The 17,446-nt window shown below is 40.6% G+C and overlaps 1 long non-coding RNA gene across 15 annotated transcripts in view; it reads left to right on the top strand.

Moving 5' to 3' along the window:
• Positions 1-15,217, top strand: part of LOC120375535 — a 40,064-nt gene extending 24,847 nt beyond the window's left edge. For 9 of the 15 annotated variants that reach the window (XR_005586636.1, XR_005586629.1, XR_005586635.1 and 6 more), the window contains 2 exons: positions 10,835-11,069; positions 12,729-15,217. This is a non-coding gene — a long non-coding RNA (uncharacterized LOC120375535). Of the gene's footprint in view, positions 1-7,234; positions 7,405-10,834; positions 11,070-12,728 lie in introns of all 15 variants that reach the window. The other 6 variants (XR_005586615.1, XR_005586623.1, XR_005586634.1 and 3 more) reach the window with 2 other exon arrangements.
• Positions 15,218-17,446: the final 2,229 nt, after the last annotated feature.

The following is a 17,446-nucleotide window of genomic DNA, read 5'->3' as shown; positions in this document are numbered from 1 at the left end:
ATGATAGGTTACAGACTACAGTTAGTAGTCCTGCAATTTCACATTTGAGTTTCTTCAGAACTCTTGGGTGAATACTATCTGGTCTGGGTGACTTATTACTGTTTAGTTATCAATTTCTTCCAAGCCATCTCTAATGACACCTCAATCTGTGACAGTTTCTCAGATGCGTCAACTAAAAAGAATGGCTCAGGTTTGGGGATCTTCCTCACATCCTCAACCATGAAGACCGATGCAAAGAATCCACGGAGGACCACAAGCCATGGCAGGAATAATAACCCAAGGCTTCTAAGTTACACTGGATCCCCACCCTCCCCACCAATATCTCCTCTTGCTCTGGTGCTACATTCCTGATTTTTAAGCCCAGTTCCCATCCCAAAACAGTCCCTGAGCAACACTTTGCCATAAACCAATGATTTTATTAATTTCACATGAACCACTATTATGCATTTGGCAGAAGCTATAAAAAAGATCATTTAAAAAAACAATCATTGCACCCCTGTGTCTGCATTTCTTGGCCAGTACGCAGGAAGCAAAGGTGAGTGACGTTGTACTCCATATGATGATGTGAGCATAAATATAATGTAACTGGAATATGCTTCATGCAAAAGGTCTCTTGTAAGGTATCATTACAAAGCTTATAATCTACTGTGTGTGTTCATCCTATCTGTATGAATGTATCATTCTTGTATCTGAAACTAGGAATATAAAACATAACTCTGAGATCCTATTGTAGTTGTGCAAAGTGTGGGTCATTAATGGTGGTTTAGAATCTTGATGACTCCCATCAACTAGGACAATTGTGCTTGTCTCCCAACCCCTTGCAAATGGGAGCCAAGTTGAAGGGAAGGGGGTTGAGGTTGGGGGGGCAGGATAGGTCTGGGAAGGAGAAGGGAATCCTTTGGTTGTCCAAGGAACATCATAGCAGTCCTTTCTCCTTTCTAGGAAGATTACAAAAAATGTTACCGCCCCTATCCCCGGTGCCTGGCCTCTCCCCTCACCGAGCAATGGTGCACAAGCTGGTGGAAATGGGGGTGTGAAAAGGATATGGTCTGGCAAATGGAAAAATATAGTGTGGTGCCCCATTGCTGTGGAGGGCAAGAGGCTTGTGGTGCTGATCTGAAACTTCAGGAAAGCAAATACAGTTGAAGTGTCTTTCTTTCTCTGTCCATTTCACCTCTGTTAGCCATGTACAGGCACAGGATTTTCTGGTGATGCTGTTGGGGGTGGGCAGCAGTCATGGTTTTCTTCTATTTTCCATGGAAACTCTGTATGCTAGTTGAGAATACCGTCAAATTGCCTCCCAGTCCTGTAAGCATACTTCAGCAAATTCCTGGTGTAGCAAAAACTCCAGTTGGGTCTGAGATTCACCAACAGTGCAAATCTGCTTGGGTCACCTTCATAGTAGACTAACCCCCCTGATCCCTTCAGCAATACGTAGAGGGATGATCTTTAGCAGAAATATCTCTCTGGCATAGATTGCTGGATCTCCTCCAGAGGACTGGAGAGCCACTTCTGTTTTCAATTTTTTTACCTTGAAAACCTCTTATGTTCTCCAACTGTTGCTTCAACTGTTTACCTTCAAGAAACACTGCAACCTACTTGAAACATTTAAGAAGCAATTGCAAACTGGTAACATAGGTCCTGGAAGGAACTGTCCCCATCTGCTTATGATACTTCGAAAATTTCAATTTTTTAAAAAACATTAGTACATGTATTTTACCATTATTAGCCTCTGTTCCTTCATCAGAGGCTGCAAAAGTTATCTGAGAACCTACAGTGGCATTCCCAGAATGCTGAAAAGTATCAATATTGTGGCCTTCTACAGGAAAGTGTGTTATGTGAGGGGATTTCTCATCTTCTTCCAAAGGGGGAAAAGAATGCTAACCATATCATGGCAATGCCAGCATTCACCATGTCTGTTCCATGGGACCTGTATGGATTGTCATTGCCCCTCAAAGTCAGTCAACTTCAGCATGTCAGAAAGTTCTGCCCAGATTCCATCCTGCATCTTGCCAATCACCTATTCCATAAACATCTCTCCTGCAGACAGGAGCAGAACCACACTGTCATCCAGTTGCTTCATGTCTTCCATCCAGCCTGGCAGGAATGAGAGGTGAGCAGGAATTGCCATTGAAAAATGTGTGACAGTGTGGGATAGCACCAACAACACACAGCAACGCAGTTCCTAGAGCATCTCCTCTGCACACTGTCCTAGGATACGGCCTGTGATAAATATAAAGGGAAGGGTAACAACCTCTATGTATGCAGTAACATAAATCCCTCCTGGCCAGAGTTACCGAATCACTTACCTGTAAGTTCAATTAACCTAGCTGGCACCTGACCAGGAGGACCAATGGGGAAAGAAGATACTTTCAAATCTGGGGTTGGGGAAGGTTTTGTTTGTGCTCTCTTTGCGTGTGCCCTCTCGAACAGAGAGGGACCAGGACAGGAAAAAATATCTCCTAAACAGATCCTGAAATGATACATCTAAAATTACAGAAATTGTAAGTAATAGCAAGGAAATGCATTAGATTATTTTTTGTTTTAGCTTGTGCATTCTCTCTATGTTAAGAGGAAGGGTTTTTGTAACTTTGAAGTTGAGCCTAGAGGGGAATCCTCTGTACTTTAAATCTTTTTATTTACCCTGTAAAGTTACCTTCCATCCTGATTTTGCAGGTGTGATTCTTTTACTTTTTTTTTTAAATAAAATTCTTCTTTTAAGAACCTGATTGATTTTCAGTGTCCTAAAAAACAGGGATTTGGTCTATGCTCACTTTGTTAACCTATTAGTTGGTATATTATTCTCAAGCATCCCCAGGAAAGGGGGTGAAGGAGCTTGGGGGGGGGATATTTTTGGGGAGATAGAGCTCCAAGTGGCCCATCCTTGAATGTTTGTTTAAATCACTTAGTGGTGGCAGCAATAGCATCCAAGGACAAGGAAAGGAATTTGTGCCTTGGGGAAGTTTTTAACCTAAGCTGGTGGAATATAAATTTATGGGGTCTTCCATGCATGTCTCCACATCTGTACCCCAGAGTTCAGAGTGGGGATGGAATCCTGACACCTCTTTTGAAATGGTAGCGCTAATGTTGTGTAACAAAAGAGGCAGTGTGGTCTTGGGTGTACACACTGTTAGGCTCGGCTGAAGACAGATTTATGTGGACACTCAAGGTGGGTATGGGGAACATAAGCGAGCATGTGCATGGTCAACTAACCAAGTGTTAGCACAAGTGTAGACATAGCCTAAGATAGTTAATGTCTCTTTGATCTCAGGGAATCTTTCCTTTTATTTTAGACAATGCCTACTACATGAATTTAATATTGAGTAAACAGTGTTAAGCCTTCAGATCCTAGATAAACTTCTTCCAATTTCTCTTTGTACTTTTCTAAGTACATAATAAAAATCATATGAATATGTTGTCCTGAGTCAAGTTCAATCATTTTTCCATCATTTTGACCTACTCAGTCCCTGTTAGTTATTGATTTCAAGTCAGCCATCTCATTGAAAAAGCTTTTCTCAACCTCTTTAATAGTGTAGTCGTTGGTAGGACCCAGAGTTATAAGAATGAAAGCTAATTCTTATTGATTTATCTGCCATGTTCGATACCATTGATCATAATATTCAACAGTTGTCTTTGACTCTTGGATACCAGAGTGGTGTTCTTATTAATTAATTTAATATTTTTCTGTCATTGAGGTGTTAGGTAATAAGAACTGTGATTGGATTGCAGGAGTTCCTCAGTGCTTAATGTGATCTTTCTATCCTCTTGGTGAATAATTCTTATCACAGGAGTTAGAACCATTAGTTGATGATGTCTGGATTTACTATGTAGGCAAGTAGATGCTTGAATTCAGAATTAAGGAGAATTGGATCTGGGATTCATCACATTTTGGCCTTCAGATAAATCTACCCTGATTATTCATTTCATCTCCTTCTCTTTTTCTCTTCACCACTGTACAGTTCGAGTATCAAGGAAAATTCTTTGAGATATTGTGCCAATGTGTCTTCCTTTTCAGTCATCCTCCCTCCCTGAAATGAGAGGGAGGGCACTGGCAGTAGTGATTTTTGAATGGATCATGTGGATGTAAGGAGAACAATCTTTGAACATTTTAAGAGAACAAAATTGTTTGTCTTTAGGAATACAAGCTAATTAAGAGTAATTCTTTTAATACTAAACCATGCGCAACCAAAACTCCTTTGGAAGCGCTTTTGAGTTTTTAATATCAGTCAGAACCTGAATTTCATCGCTATTAAAATTTATTTTGATAAGCATATTGAAATATTATCTATGCAAATTAACTTTTGACTTGGATGCTCTTTGGAGAGTTAGGTAAGGCCCAACTGGCTCCTCCACCTAGACTTGAAATAATGAACAACAATATTTCCCCTTTTTTTTTAAATCATGGAGATTTATATTCAGTTACATTCCCAAAAATTTATGGTTAAAGGATTTAAGATTGTTTTGTATTTTCCAAAATACAAAAATTTCAATCTGAGGAACAATATTAACGACCTGGGGGTCACTACTAGTGTCAGGATATTTAAATCCACAGTCCTCAATCAATTGAGCTAAAGGAGTAACTGGTAGCAATAGAAGGCTGTTATCTTCTATGTGGACCAGTCACTAGAACTGGAAGGAGATCCACACGTTGCCTGGGGATCACAGCTGTTTGCTAGACACCAGAGGAACATTGAGACTCAGAAATAATGGTTTCAATTTCATCTTCTACAGGAGAGGGTTATCTCGTGGTTACAGACTCTTCTGCCTTTGTCCCACCCAGCCTTTTCCTGTCCCTGTCTGCTCCTATCCCTGTTTCTCGAGATCCTATCCCTGTTCCTTCCCTAGCTACTATCTCTGACCATATCTTCCCCCCTTCTCTTCATCCCATCTCCTGCCCCTATTTCTTCCCACCCTGCATCTTTTTTTCTCTCTGCTGTCCCACATTACCCACCCCTCACCATTCCTGTCAGGTTGCTTCCTCCTTCTCCTCCATGCTGCTATAGAGCACCAGCAGAGGAAGCATTACGAGTACAGGAGAGACATTCTCCCTGCTCTCAGTTCCAGTGACTGATGCCATAGCTGCCCCAGGTAGCTGGAAGGAGCAATTGCAGGGAATGTCCTGCTTAGCCCCTGCAGCCCTGGGATGCAACATGCTCAGTGTCTCTGAGGGATGGTGCATGCAGTCTGGTTAGCACACAGGAGTTGTGAGGAGATGGTGCACACTCAGTGCAGACAGAATCTTTGGAGAAGTTAGGTACCAAACTTTAACAAGTCTTCACTGAGCATGTACAAACTGAGACTTTTTTAGAAGCTTATAGGTTGGCCTAATTTGGGCAAATTTTCATAGGGATGGCAAAATGAGCATCTCTGATGCCACTGTGATCTCCAGCCAAATTTCAAGTGTCTGTTCCAAAGCATGGTGGCATAGGAGCAATAAAACATATGTAAGAATTTTTCAACATGGGTGAAACAACATATTTTTCCCTAATCTTGGTCTTGGAAATGACTGAACCATTTTAGTTGAAACTTTTCAAAAAAAATTACAGCTTGCGGAAAACAGTCATGATAGAAAATCTGAGCCCAAGGGTTAGTTTGGCAAAGTTGTAACTAAAACCAGGGTCTTATAACAAAATTTTAAGTTTTTCTCACCAAAAAAAAACCCCAAAGAAGTTTCATTTTTTGTCAAATGAAACATTTTGCTTAACCTGAAATTAAATGTTTTGCTTCATTTTCAGGTGACTTTTTTATCCTTTTTTGTTTTGTTTTTTAAAATCAATCTAGTTACATTTCAAAACAAAATATCATTTCAAAATGAAACGTCAAAACATTTTCTTTAGAATATGTCAATGAAACATTTCAACTTTTTATTAAAAACATTCTTTTCTATTTCAGCTGCAACTATTCACTGAATTTGACCCTGGTGACCTGAAACTGCATTTTAAATGAATTAGCCAGTTGTCTAAAAAAATTTCACTGAGCTCTACTTATAATGGAAAGTGTCTGGCAATGAAAAGTGTATTGTAATAAAGAACTGGATGGCAGCTTGATTTTTAAGAATGAAGCTGCCATTTTATTTTTGGTACCAGGAGAAAAACATCATTGTATCTTGTCTGAAAAATGTGAATGGTTCTTTCTTGAAGCCAATAGAGAATATCATTTGTGTCTGTAGAGCTACACATTTCTTCATTGTATCCTATCCGGAAAACTGTCTGCCTTCAGCTGTTTCCAATTATTTGTATAGTCAAAATAATGGCCTCATTATTCTTTTAGTGAAGGCTGCTCAAGGTAAAAATAAACACTCCCCTGTAATTCCTGGGATACATCATCATCCAGCTGTTGTATTTTATCAAATATAAGCATTATGACATTTGTAATAGCTAAATGTAACTAACTGATCATATTTAAAGTTTGCTTAATTCAATGTATTTGTTTTTTTAATTTTGTTGGCCTTCTAACGATTGCTTGCATTGTTTTGACTTTTTGTCTTTTTGTACTTTGTTTGCTTCAGGATATTTATGCAAATGAGTTCTCCAGATGTCCTATTAGAATCTGAGTTTAAATTATTCATCTCTCACCCCCAATTCTATGGCCTTTAGAGGGAGAGGAGTCTTCTCTTTACCATCTCTTCCCCTTTTCCATATAGCCAGGAAGAAGGAGATGTCTTGGCACCTCCCACCTAGCTTGGTCTTTTGCAGGAAAAAAGGAAATATATTGAGCTGTCTGTAAGCAGTGTGACATTACACCCCCATATTCTTCATAGAAATATTATTATGATATGAATATGGCATAACTAAGATGTTTTATGCAAGATGCCTCATGTGAGGTATCATTGAAAATGTTATAATGTACTGAATGTAATTATCCAATTTGTATGCATGTATCATTTCTGTATCTGAAGGTAGGAACATTGACTATGTAACAATTACAACTGTCTGTGTACTTGGGGAATGCCCACCAGACAGTAGATAATCGGCCCGGATGGATCATTAGGAAGAACAATAAGACTAATATCCTGCCTTCCTGAAAAACTTCCTGGATTGCTGCTTTGACACTACAGGATCATGTGATCGGGTCACCTGATACTTGACCACCATCTTGGGCTTCCAGTGTTTTTTCATTAAAAGAGAGAGTGGGGGTCAGACTGGGAAACAAAAGGTTCCCACCATATGTAAATGCTATTTAAGGCTGGGGAGTGAATTAATCGAGGCTCTTCTCTGTTGACTCCCTGCCCAAGAAGGAAGACTCCTGAAAATACCTGAAGAAACAAAGAAGCTAAGCTGGGGGCAGGGGGCTGAGTCCAGGCAGGACACATCAGCCTGTAAAAGGAATCCCTGGAGATTTAAAATGCAATCAGTCCAGTTTACCTTCAAGAAACACTGCAACCTACTTGAAACAACATTTAGAGTAAGAAATTATTATGTGTAGCCAGGCTCCTTTAGTGTATTAAGTTTAGTTTGTGTGTTTTATTTGCTCAGTAATCTGCTCTGCTCTGTTCTGTTTGCTATCTCTTATACACACTTAACATTTACCTTTTGTAGTTAATAAACTTGCTCTTTGTTTATCTTGTTCTTTGTTTATTTCAAAACCCAGTTTGTACAATTCATAACCGGGGGCGGTGGCAAAAGCTGTGCATATTGCTCTCCACATTGAGGAGAGGGGGCAAATTTCATGAGCTTGCGCTGTATAAAAAGTTATACAACTCAAGACAGTATAATTTTGGGTTTACACTCCAGAGAGTATGTGCACCAAAGTGCTGGGCAATTCCCTGAGCCTGAGTCCTCCCACACAGAGCTGATTGTAGACTGTGTGATTCTACACCTGGACATGTCCCTACCTGTGTGTGTGCTGGAAGGGGGCTTGAGAGCCTGACACAGCAGCACAGAGTGGGGGGGATGGGTCCCAGGCTGGTGGGACAGGTGGGCTCAGTGGGACCCCGGCACATCAGGTGGCACCCTGGAAGTGGGGTCCAAACTGTCACAAGCAGATTTTTTCAGTGTTGATGAGGCCCATCAGTGGCAATCTCTGTGGTGGTTTGTAGGACAGGAAGTTCTTTTCTAGGGATCCAACAGGCTCTTCAGGCATGCACATCCCCATCACCCCCTGGCCAAAACTCACATGACACCAGGATGTGATTTTTTTTTCTTGTGAATTTTTTTTTCTGTTATGGAAAAAATGGCCTTTTCCTTAAACTGAAACTTGTTGTGAAATACAGTTGACATTAACAACATTTGCCATTTCTTTGGATGATTCCATGATATTTTTTATCACTACTTTTATCAAAATTTAATCAAAATCATTTTCAGCAGCATTATTGGCATTTTTCATTCCCCGGTTTTCTTTTTAAGAAACTATAATGATTTGGATAAAAATGGTGATACAATTTTCTTAAACATTTCAGTAAACAAAATGCTTCAGAAATATTGGTGAAAATGGCTCTATTTTGAACCTTATGGAATGGTAACAAGTTAGATTTTTTTTCTTCAAAATAGTTTTCTCATTTGTCAGCTACCTCTGCTCTTCAGTGATATTGAGGGTTAGACTTTATTCCTAAGTGTCAGAATATTTGTGAATTTAAATGCATGCTCATTCCTCTAAGATTTACCTCTCATTACCTTCTTTGTATTTCACAGCCTTTAGCAATGTTTAGTTCCCCAATGTGATGAAGGATGCATCTGAATTTTGACTGAAACAGATTTCATTGCTGAACTCTAAAGTATCTATAGTTCTTCCTTGTTCTCATTTTAAGCTTGACCCAACTTGTATAACCCCTTTATTGTTGGGAGACTTTTTTATCATGATTAATTTTTTATTCATTATTTAGTTATTTATGATTCTCTTAGGTAGTCAACATAATTAATCATCATAGCTATGTAAATTTTCTGCTACTGAAATGCTGGTTCACACTAGTTTTCTATTGTTGATAATTTAATTGTCTTTTTGCTGGACTTCTTGATTCCACTGTCTTTTCTTTACAGGCTCTTCAGAATTATGCAGCTTCACTTATTTTTGATTGGTTTTGTTACTCATTTAGTCGTTCTTCTATGTTGAGAATTAGACTAAAAGTTTGTGCTATTGATTTTTAACTTCACACTGATATTTCTCTGACAGGCCAGAAAACAAGTGTTTATGCATGCCCTGGCTCAAAATTTCAGTTGACCACCAAACATATATGCACAAACTTTGCAGCCATGTCTGCTAGTGTACATAAAAATCTGTTTCCCTGCAGAAAATGAGTAATTTTGTGTGGAAATCAGAGCATTTGCAAACCTAAATGGGTACATCCAGCAATCTAGAACACAAATTTGTGCACACTGGTTTAAAAATTTTTCTCTGCCTGCAGAAGATCAATCTCTTTATCTTTGGCAGCTGAATCACGTATCCATATGGATGTCCATTTCTAGCTTGGCCTTTCTCTATTTTGCACACTCAGAAGTATCAAACTTTTCCTCTCTTGTGCATTCAGATACTAGCCTATAGTGATGGAAGCCTATGAAACCTGAACTGACAGAAAGGGGAGGAGCAAAGTCTGTGCCAACAGTTTTGCTCTGTGAGTGGAAACTCTGGGACTGAGGGATGGGGGATTCTTGATATCCACAAACCATGCTTCATCTGTAACTGAGCTGCTGGGACTAATACAGGCCATGTGGAGATGTGTGGGAGGTAACCCTCTGTTCCTTAATTCTCCCCCACATACAGGATTTTGGGCCAATAGATTGTTATGCTACATGGACCCAATGACTATGCCCCTGGCCCACACACAATCCTCCTCCCCTTCTTCGGGAGCTATGGTGATCCACAACATCCAGAGGCTCTACCCTTTGCATGATTCACATTTTTAGAACTATAAAGCCCAATTCTGCAGCCTTCCCACTGAGTGGTACTTACTGACGCAAGTCATTCCGTCGAGTGTAGTGAGAGCTCAGTGTGGCTAGTAATTTCAGTACTACCCAACATGTGTAATGGGTGCAGAATTGGACACCTGGTGAATAACAGTAGGAAAAAATAATCTTTCATGTTATTGTATCTATCCAAGGATTACAAATTTTAGCCCTTTTATTATTTCGCAGTCTATAAACTAGTTCTTCATTAGTAGTGCTATAGACAATGAAACTTCCAAAGCCCATTTGTGCATTGTTAGAGACCTTGTCCATTGCTATGAGATATATAACAATGTACAACAGGAAGAGTGTGCAGAAATTTGTGAGCTGAGATAGTTATCTTCTGCAATACTATCCAACAGACACAGAATAGACCCAGCCTTGGCTCAACACAGAATCTTCCTCCAGTTTGTTCACTCATTGTGTGCTCTCTCATTGTGTGCAAGAGTGTAAAACTACAATTGATGCATTTGGTCAGAGAGTGAAATCCTGGCTTCACTGAAGGCAATGGCAAAAAATCTATGATTTGCAATGGAGACAGGATTTCATCCACAGTTTTTCTGAGTTGTGTCTCTAACAGTAGTCTATCACTGACATGTATGTGCCTGGCTTTTCAAAAAATAAATGATTTATTATTTGTTATCCTTGTCCTTCTTGATTTTGTCTAGACTTGGAAAATGAGTAGTATTTTAAAATATGTTAGCGAACATGCGAACCTAATGTAGACCAAGGGTTGACATGACTAGCTAAAATATTGTTAAAGATGTTAAACTCTCTTTACTCCAGTTATTAAATGGTATTTAAAACATTTTAATTAAAATGTACTAATGCATTATTAATGTTGTTAATCAATTAAAACATGTATTTTTAAAATCACTGTGGACATATGATGGCCCTATATGAATCATGGTGCATGAAGAGAGTTTGAGGTTTGGCGTATTTCCTTTTTTTGGCAGGTAACTATTGGTGGGTCAGATTGGCAGATCCCAATGGCATTGCATGAATAATGAAAATTTCAAAAGTGATCAGAACCCAACATCTCCCAATAAGGTACCTAAGTTACTGCCTAGATACTAAAGAGAGCTCAGCTCCCCTTTGGAGAACAATGGGAGCTACCGATGCCGAGTCCCTTTGAAAATCCGGTTCATAGTTTCCCACGATGTGCTATACTGCCACGCACCCATGCAGTTGGTAAGTACAGACAGTATGGAGCACGATGTCTGGCTGTTGGTTTTTTGTTTGTTTGTTTTTCCTTCTTTCTAGCAACAGGGCATCTGGTGCAGTGGCCAACATTTTTCATACTGGATGTTAATATTTTCAGTTTAAGGTTAATTGAACAAGCAGTCCAAGATGCACTGCAGTGATTTTTGAAGTTGTTCTAATCTCCTTTAATTTATAGTGGTGGATGGGAAGAAAATTAGCCCAGTGAGCTCCCTCTGTTTCTCTCTTCTCATTAAACTAATGACAAGCTATTGCTGTGACTCATTCTGTCTCTTTTGCTCTCTCTCTCTCCCCTCTAATAACCTGGCAGCAAATAGTGGACAGGAAAATAGAACAGTGTCTGCCTCTTTTCACTCTTGCAATCACAATGTGAGAGGCAATTAGTCTCATTCTGTGGATGGAAACCAGAGCACAGCAAGGAGAGTTAGTCCATTTGCCCATAAAGGAAAAAGGCTCAACACTTTGTATGTTTTTAATCACATTAAGCCCAATTCATCCTTGCCCTTCACTTTGGGTAGTCACATACACTAGTGCAAAGCGGGTATAAAATGCTACCAATTGGGATGTAATGCTTTACACCCAGGAGTACTGGAATAATTTCTATAGTGTGGGTTCTGATGATGGAAACCATGTATTTGGTGTTTGTTATTACATCTTCAAGCCAGGGGGTGCAGCAGCACCTCCATAACCCCCCTAGTTCCAGCACCACTGTTTACACTCATTTTTCACTCATGTAAATGACTATGGCAAGTACAGGACAATGGTGATCAGACACATTGTCTTCCCCAAGGAGATAGATTCCTTACATGCTCTTCAACTCCCTTAAATCCCCAGCACAGGTTGAATATTGCATAGTCTAAGTGCTATGAATCTGATTCTAATCTCACTCCTGGTGTAACTCCATTGACCTTCAGGGAATTATTGCAGGCTTATTCTGTTGTAACACAATCTGAATTCCATCCAAAAAATTCAGACCCAACAAATGGAAATACTTGATTTTGTACAGTGGAATTCACTGACCAATGTGGCTGAATTTTTTTTTAAAGGGCTGGGTAATTTTATGACCTCTAATGGCATTTGTAGTTATACAAGACAAGTCCCATGTCCTGTTATCAATTTCTACCCGAATCTTCCATTGACTTTGAGAGTTATGGAAATGAAATGGGGGTTGGATATAGCCCATAATAAGATTCCATCCTTCAGGACATAAGCTGATTGCCCGTAGGAGCAAGGAAGGATTTTCAGTCCCTCATTGAGCGTTATACAATTGGTGAGATGAATCCGCTCTGGAGGTTCATGAGGTAGCAGACTTAAATCACACTATTCAGACTGTATTCTTGCATGTTCACTGGGCCGTGTACTTGTTAAATAGCACTCTGGCCTGTCACCCAGCCAATCTGACCCTGTTTATTGCAAGTCTATTCGAGTGGACACATGTATGATGGAGCTGGAGTTTTAATTTGTTTTCTCCGCTGTTGGAAAAGAGTATACTGTGTTTTTCTGGATTCAGTTTATAAATAGCGTAAATGGAATTGTATAAATATTTGGGGGTAAGATGAAGTGAGAAATTCAGATATTACTGCCATATCATTTAACTATTACAGACAAGTTTGTTATCCTCTGTTTCAGATGATCAACCAGGAACCTGAGCTGATGATTCAAGCTTATGGCATGTGCCACCACACAATCTGAGTGTTTCTTACTCAAACAACGCAAACTGAATTTGTAAGGATAACAAACAAAGCCACGTAGCTTGTAAACTGTCACAAAGCCTCCAGAATCTGTGAAATATCTGACAGGAAAGAATATTTATGGCAGTTTTGCTTGATCCACATTTTTAAAATGTTTAAGATCTAAAAGAAACACTCAGACAGAAAGTATTCCCTTCCAGCTGGTGCATCTTGAAACCAGTAGCCATAGTGAACTGTCACACGTGTAACATTGAACAGCACTAATCACACTGTATTTCTGGTGCTGGCATGTTGTAGTGAGGATGGAGTACCACAGTGAAGGTGGTGATATTTGTGGGTTTTCTCACCCCATCGCTAAAGGACTTTAGTGATCCTATGCATTAATCTGTCCCTGATGATAGCAAAAAGATATCTCCCAAACAGGGTCTACTGCACCTTTACATTGGTAAAACTGAAAGGAGAATTTGGCCCACAGTTTGTCAGATTTTACACAGAATATGCGGACAGACTAGAATATACCCACATCCTGAATCCCTAGTTCAAATAACCTAAACTTCTGTGTAGCAATCTGATTACATTTATCCAAGAGAAGGGCACCATAAACACCCTTCTTGGATAGAAAGTATTCTATTCCCCATTACAAATCAAATGTAAAGGTCAAATTTTGGCCCTGTATAACACAGTTGATCCCATTGGGTTCACATGTGTGTAAATTAGGACAATATTTGGCCTCAGTTTACTGGCTTCTTGCTTAGCTGTGATTTATATTTGTCTGTCTATTTTCCTATTTGGGCTTTTGCACTAAATCCATCACCACAGTAGCTGAAAGTTGCACAAAACATTAAAAACTAAAAATAGACCCATAGGCTTAATGCTTGGCATAACTCAAGTAGCTCATTTTATTATCTGAGCAATGAAAAATCCCAGTGAGTCAACTTCTAAATGTTTTCATTGTACTAACATGAGCACTGACAATTATAGTATCCATTTAAAAAATTAAAACAGAAAAATGTTTGCTTACAGATTTTACTCCTCTTCCCATGTGCTAAATTTAATCTAGTTCTGCCAGAGTGGATTTTTGATAACCTTGTGAAAACAGGGCTTCTGCCCGGACAAGCAAACAGACCCATGACGATGGGGGTGGGAGCAAGTGCAGCTCAAACAGAGTGCACAGATAGTGCTCTCAGTGATGAAAATGCAATTAATAATGAGTAGTGTCTGGAAAACCTCCTAGATTATTCAGCTGTCTTTAATTTACCTTTCAAAGCAAACCAGGGGAAATGACAGTTGCTTTGCAGTTTTTAAGAAGTGGCTGCTGTGACATTAACCTATTATTTTCATGAACTCTTCCACTGTTCACAACTGATATCATTTGTAATATACACTGACAGATATTGCTGCACCGAGAAGCATTCTCTCATGTTAATTCTATTGGATGCCATGGTATTTTCCTCATAACCTGTAGTATATCATCTCTTGGGACAAAAATCCACCCCATCCCGGGGGGCCATCATAAGACCTATGTGTCACTTAAGCTCTATTTGAGTACAATTGTAAAAGTAAAATATACTCTCAATCTCATCTGCACCACTGCTACAAAGCTCAAAATGACAATTGGCAGAGGAGGAAAGCTACCAGCAAAGAAATAGTTACAATGAACTGAGTTTCTGCCTTATGTGTTATGTCCTCAATCTATTCGGTAGTATGTCAGTAACTGGTATATATTACATTGCATTTTCTGAACAGAAGATGTTAGGGGAAAATTAGGCCTAAAGCATTCAATCCAGAACAGCAGCTAATATGGCCCTGATCTGCAAATACTCATGTGAGCACTCCTATATATACAGCTAACACTGGAGGATTGAGATACATCCTTACCTGCTTTATTTAATGATTTGATCTAATATTGTAAACAAAAATGTAAAAAAACTATGACTATTCTTTTGGATTTTTAAACAAATTCACATCCGCTGTGTTCATGCCCTATCTGTGTTTGCTTTTCATGAGTACTCTAGCAAATGAGTTTACTGGCAGGAATATGCTCCAACGCAATTTCATTGTCACTGCATCTGATGACAGCAAAGTCTCATTTGCCTTTCCTTATCTCACTGCTCAATTGTTATCCCCTCTCCTGCTTGTTCCTTTGGCTTTTTATTTTTACTTTCTTCTTCTGAGCCAATAGTCCTGAATGTTGCCAAGACAAAATGAAGAGGAGCTCGGTGCTGTCATTTCTAAGTGCTACACTGGATAGCGAACACCCGATCCACATTGTTTTGGTAACTAAGCGTTTGGGTTTGTTTTTGGAATGGTCACTGCAGCTACCAAAGCAGGCTCCCATCTCTTATGTGTGTTACTTTTCTTCCAAATATACTGTAAACGTATCCTTCAAACACATGTTAGTGATGTGTTTGCATTTAAATTCCTTTGTTCCAGAATAAATAAGTTATTGCATGTTCCCATGGAATGTGTGCTTTTATGTAATTGGATTTTAATGACCATGAAGCATGCTAAAATGTTGATTCTGAAGGGTGCTCTACAAATATGTGACTGATTGTGCTACATTTTTCTTCTAATTGTCAGTGTTGGTGGGTGTACTTGTGCCAAAGCAGCAGGAAGTGAAATGACTGCAAGAGCTGAAGAATATGGATTCGGCATTATTATTTGAATACATACCCGACAAAGCGCTGTATAATCAAAGCATTCTTAACATCCGCAGTGTGACTAGGAAGATATGATAAAAGTCTAAATAGCACATAAATGCCACTGCCTAAGAATTATACTGGTTTTGAAAAAGCAAAATTCCTTCCTTTTACCACCTGTGGACAATGGTCCTGAGTGTTCTATTGAGTGCCTGCCATTCGTGAACCTTCGATGAATCCTGTCTCTGGAGCGCCCATGCTGCCAGCAGTTATTGCCCACATGTTACAGTTTCAAACAACCACCTTAATGTTTTCTCCTACTCTAGCCCCTTGTGCTTGGGCGGAGCTCCCTGTAAACCTTCACAAAACTCATTCGTTATCCACCTTCTAATCCCTCCTTCAAGATTTTCTGTGCTTCCCCGACAATAGTTGGGTTGCTGGTGTGCTGAGAGTGCTGTCTGTTGTGCTGACCTGTACTGTCACGTTGTTTTCTTGTGCTCCCCCATCTGTCTGGGGCAGGGACTGTCTTGTTGTTTTATCAGAGGTGGGCAAACTCTGGCTCACGGGCCACATCTGGCCCGCAGGACCCTCCTGGCCCTTGAGCTCCTGCCCTGGGAGGCTAGGCCCTGGCCCCTCCCCTGCTGTTCCCCCTCACCCGCAGCCTCGGCTCACTCCGCCGCCCGCACAATGCTCTGGGTGGCGTGGCTGCCTGTCCTGGTGCTCTGGGCAGTGTGGCTGTAGCACCACCAGCCACCAGTGCTCCAGGAAGCGCAGTAAGGGGGCAGGGAGCTGGGGGGGGGATTGGATAGAGGGCAGGGGATTTTGGAGTGGTGGTCAGGGGGTGGGAGTGTGGATAGGGGTTGGGGCAGTCAGAGGGTGGGGAGCAGAGGGGTTGAATGGGGGCAGGGATCCTGGGGGGGTCAGTCAGGAATGAGGGGGGGTTGGATGGGGCAGGGATTCTGGGGGCAGTGAGGGAGAAGGGGTGGTTAGATGGGGCAGGGGTTCCGGGGGAGGGCAATCAGGAATGAGAGGAGGGGTTGGATGTGGTTGGGGGGGCAGTCCCGGGCGAGGGTTACAGGGGCTGTCAGGGGACGGGGGCGTTGGATGGGGCAGGAATCCTGGGGGGCCATCAGGGGATGAGAAGCTGGAGGGGTCAGATAGGGGGTGGGGCCGGGGCACGCCTGGCTGTTTGCGGAGGCACAGCCTCCGCTAACTGGCCCTCCATACAATTTTGGAAACCCGATGCCACCCTCAGGCCAAAAAGTTTGCCCATCTCTGTGTTATATGTTTGCACAGTGTTTAGCACAATGGGAACCGAGGTTTGTAGGTGCTATGACAATAGAAATAATAATAAATAAAGATGGTGGGAGGAAATAGAGTTAAAGCATCGATATGAAAGACTGTTGCATTACTTTGATTGACACATCCTCTTTCTTTCAAAAAGAAAGAAAGAAAGACCAGTGAATGCAATATTGATCTATGTGTGGTGTTGGCCAAAGTTTCACCCATCAACACCAACAGAATCAAGTTACTCTTTGGAAGCTCGGTTGCTGCGTGGCAAGATTAAATAACTCTAAATGTTATCAAAAGCCTTTTCACATTCAGTTCTTCTAAATGCTAAAGGTATCATGGAGTGAAATCTGAAAATAAAATTAGAATTTATCTAATTTGCATTATAGTAACTGCAAAGGCCCTAACCAAGCTCCGAGGCCCATTGTTCTTGACAGTGTAATCACACGTAGTAACAGACAGCCTTTGCATGGAAGAGCTTACACTTGAAGAGCACCAGTCCTGCAACTGATTACATGTAGGCACATCCCCGCAAACAAGCACAGCCCCATTGAAGTCAATGAAGCTGTGTGTGGACACAAAGATATGCCTGCAAACAGTGGTTTGCAGGACTGGAGCCAAAATAGACAAGACACACAAATGGAGAGAGAAAATAAGTATGAATCACATTTTACAGAAGGGGAACCGAGGCACAGAGAGATTGTGTCCTGCCCAAGGATATGACAAA

Source organism: Mauremys reevesii, linkage group 1 (genome assembly GCF_016161935.1).
Source record: "Mauremys reevesii isolate NIE-2019 linkage group 1, ASM1616193v1, whole genome shotgun sequence".
NCBI classification, from domain to species: Eukaryota; Metazoa; Chordata; order Testudines; family Geoemydidae; genus Mauremys; species Mauremys reevesii.
The sequence above is the reverse complement of the archived record's forward strand: the minus strand, read 5'-3'. Positions and strand labels throughout refer to the sequence as shown.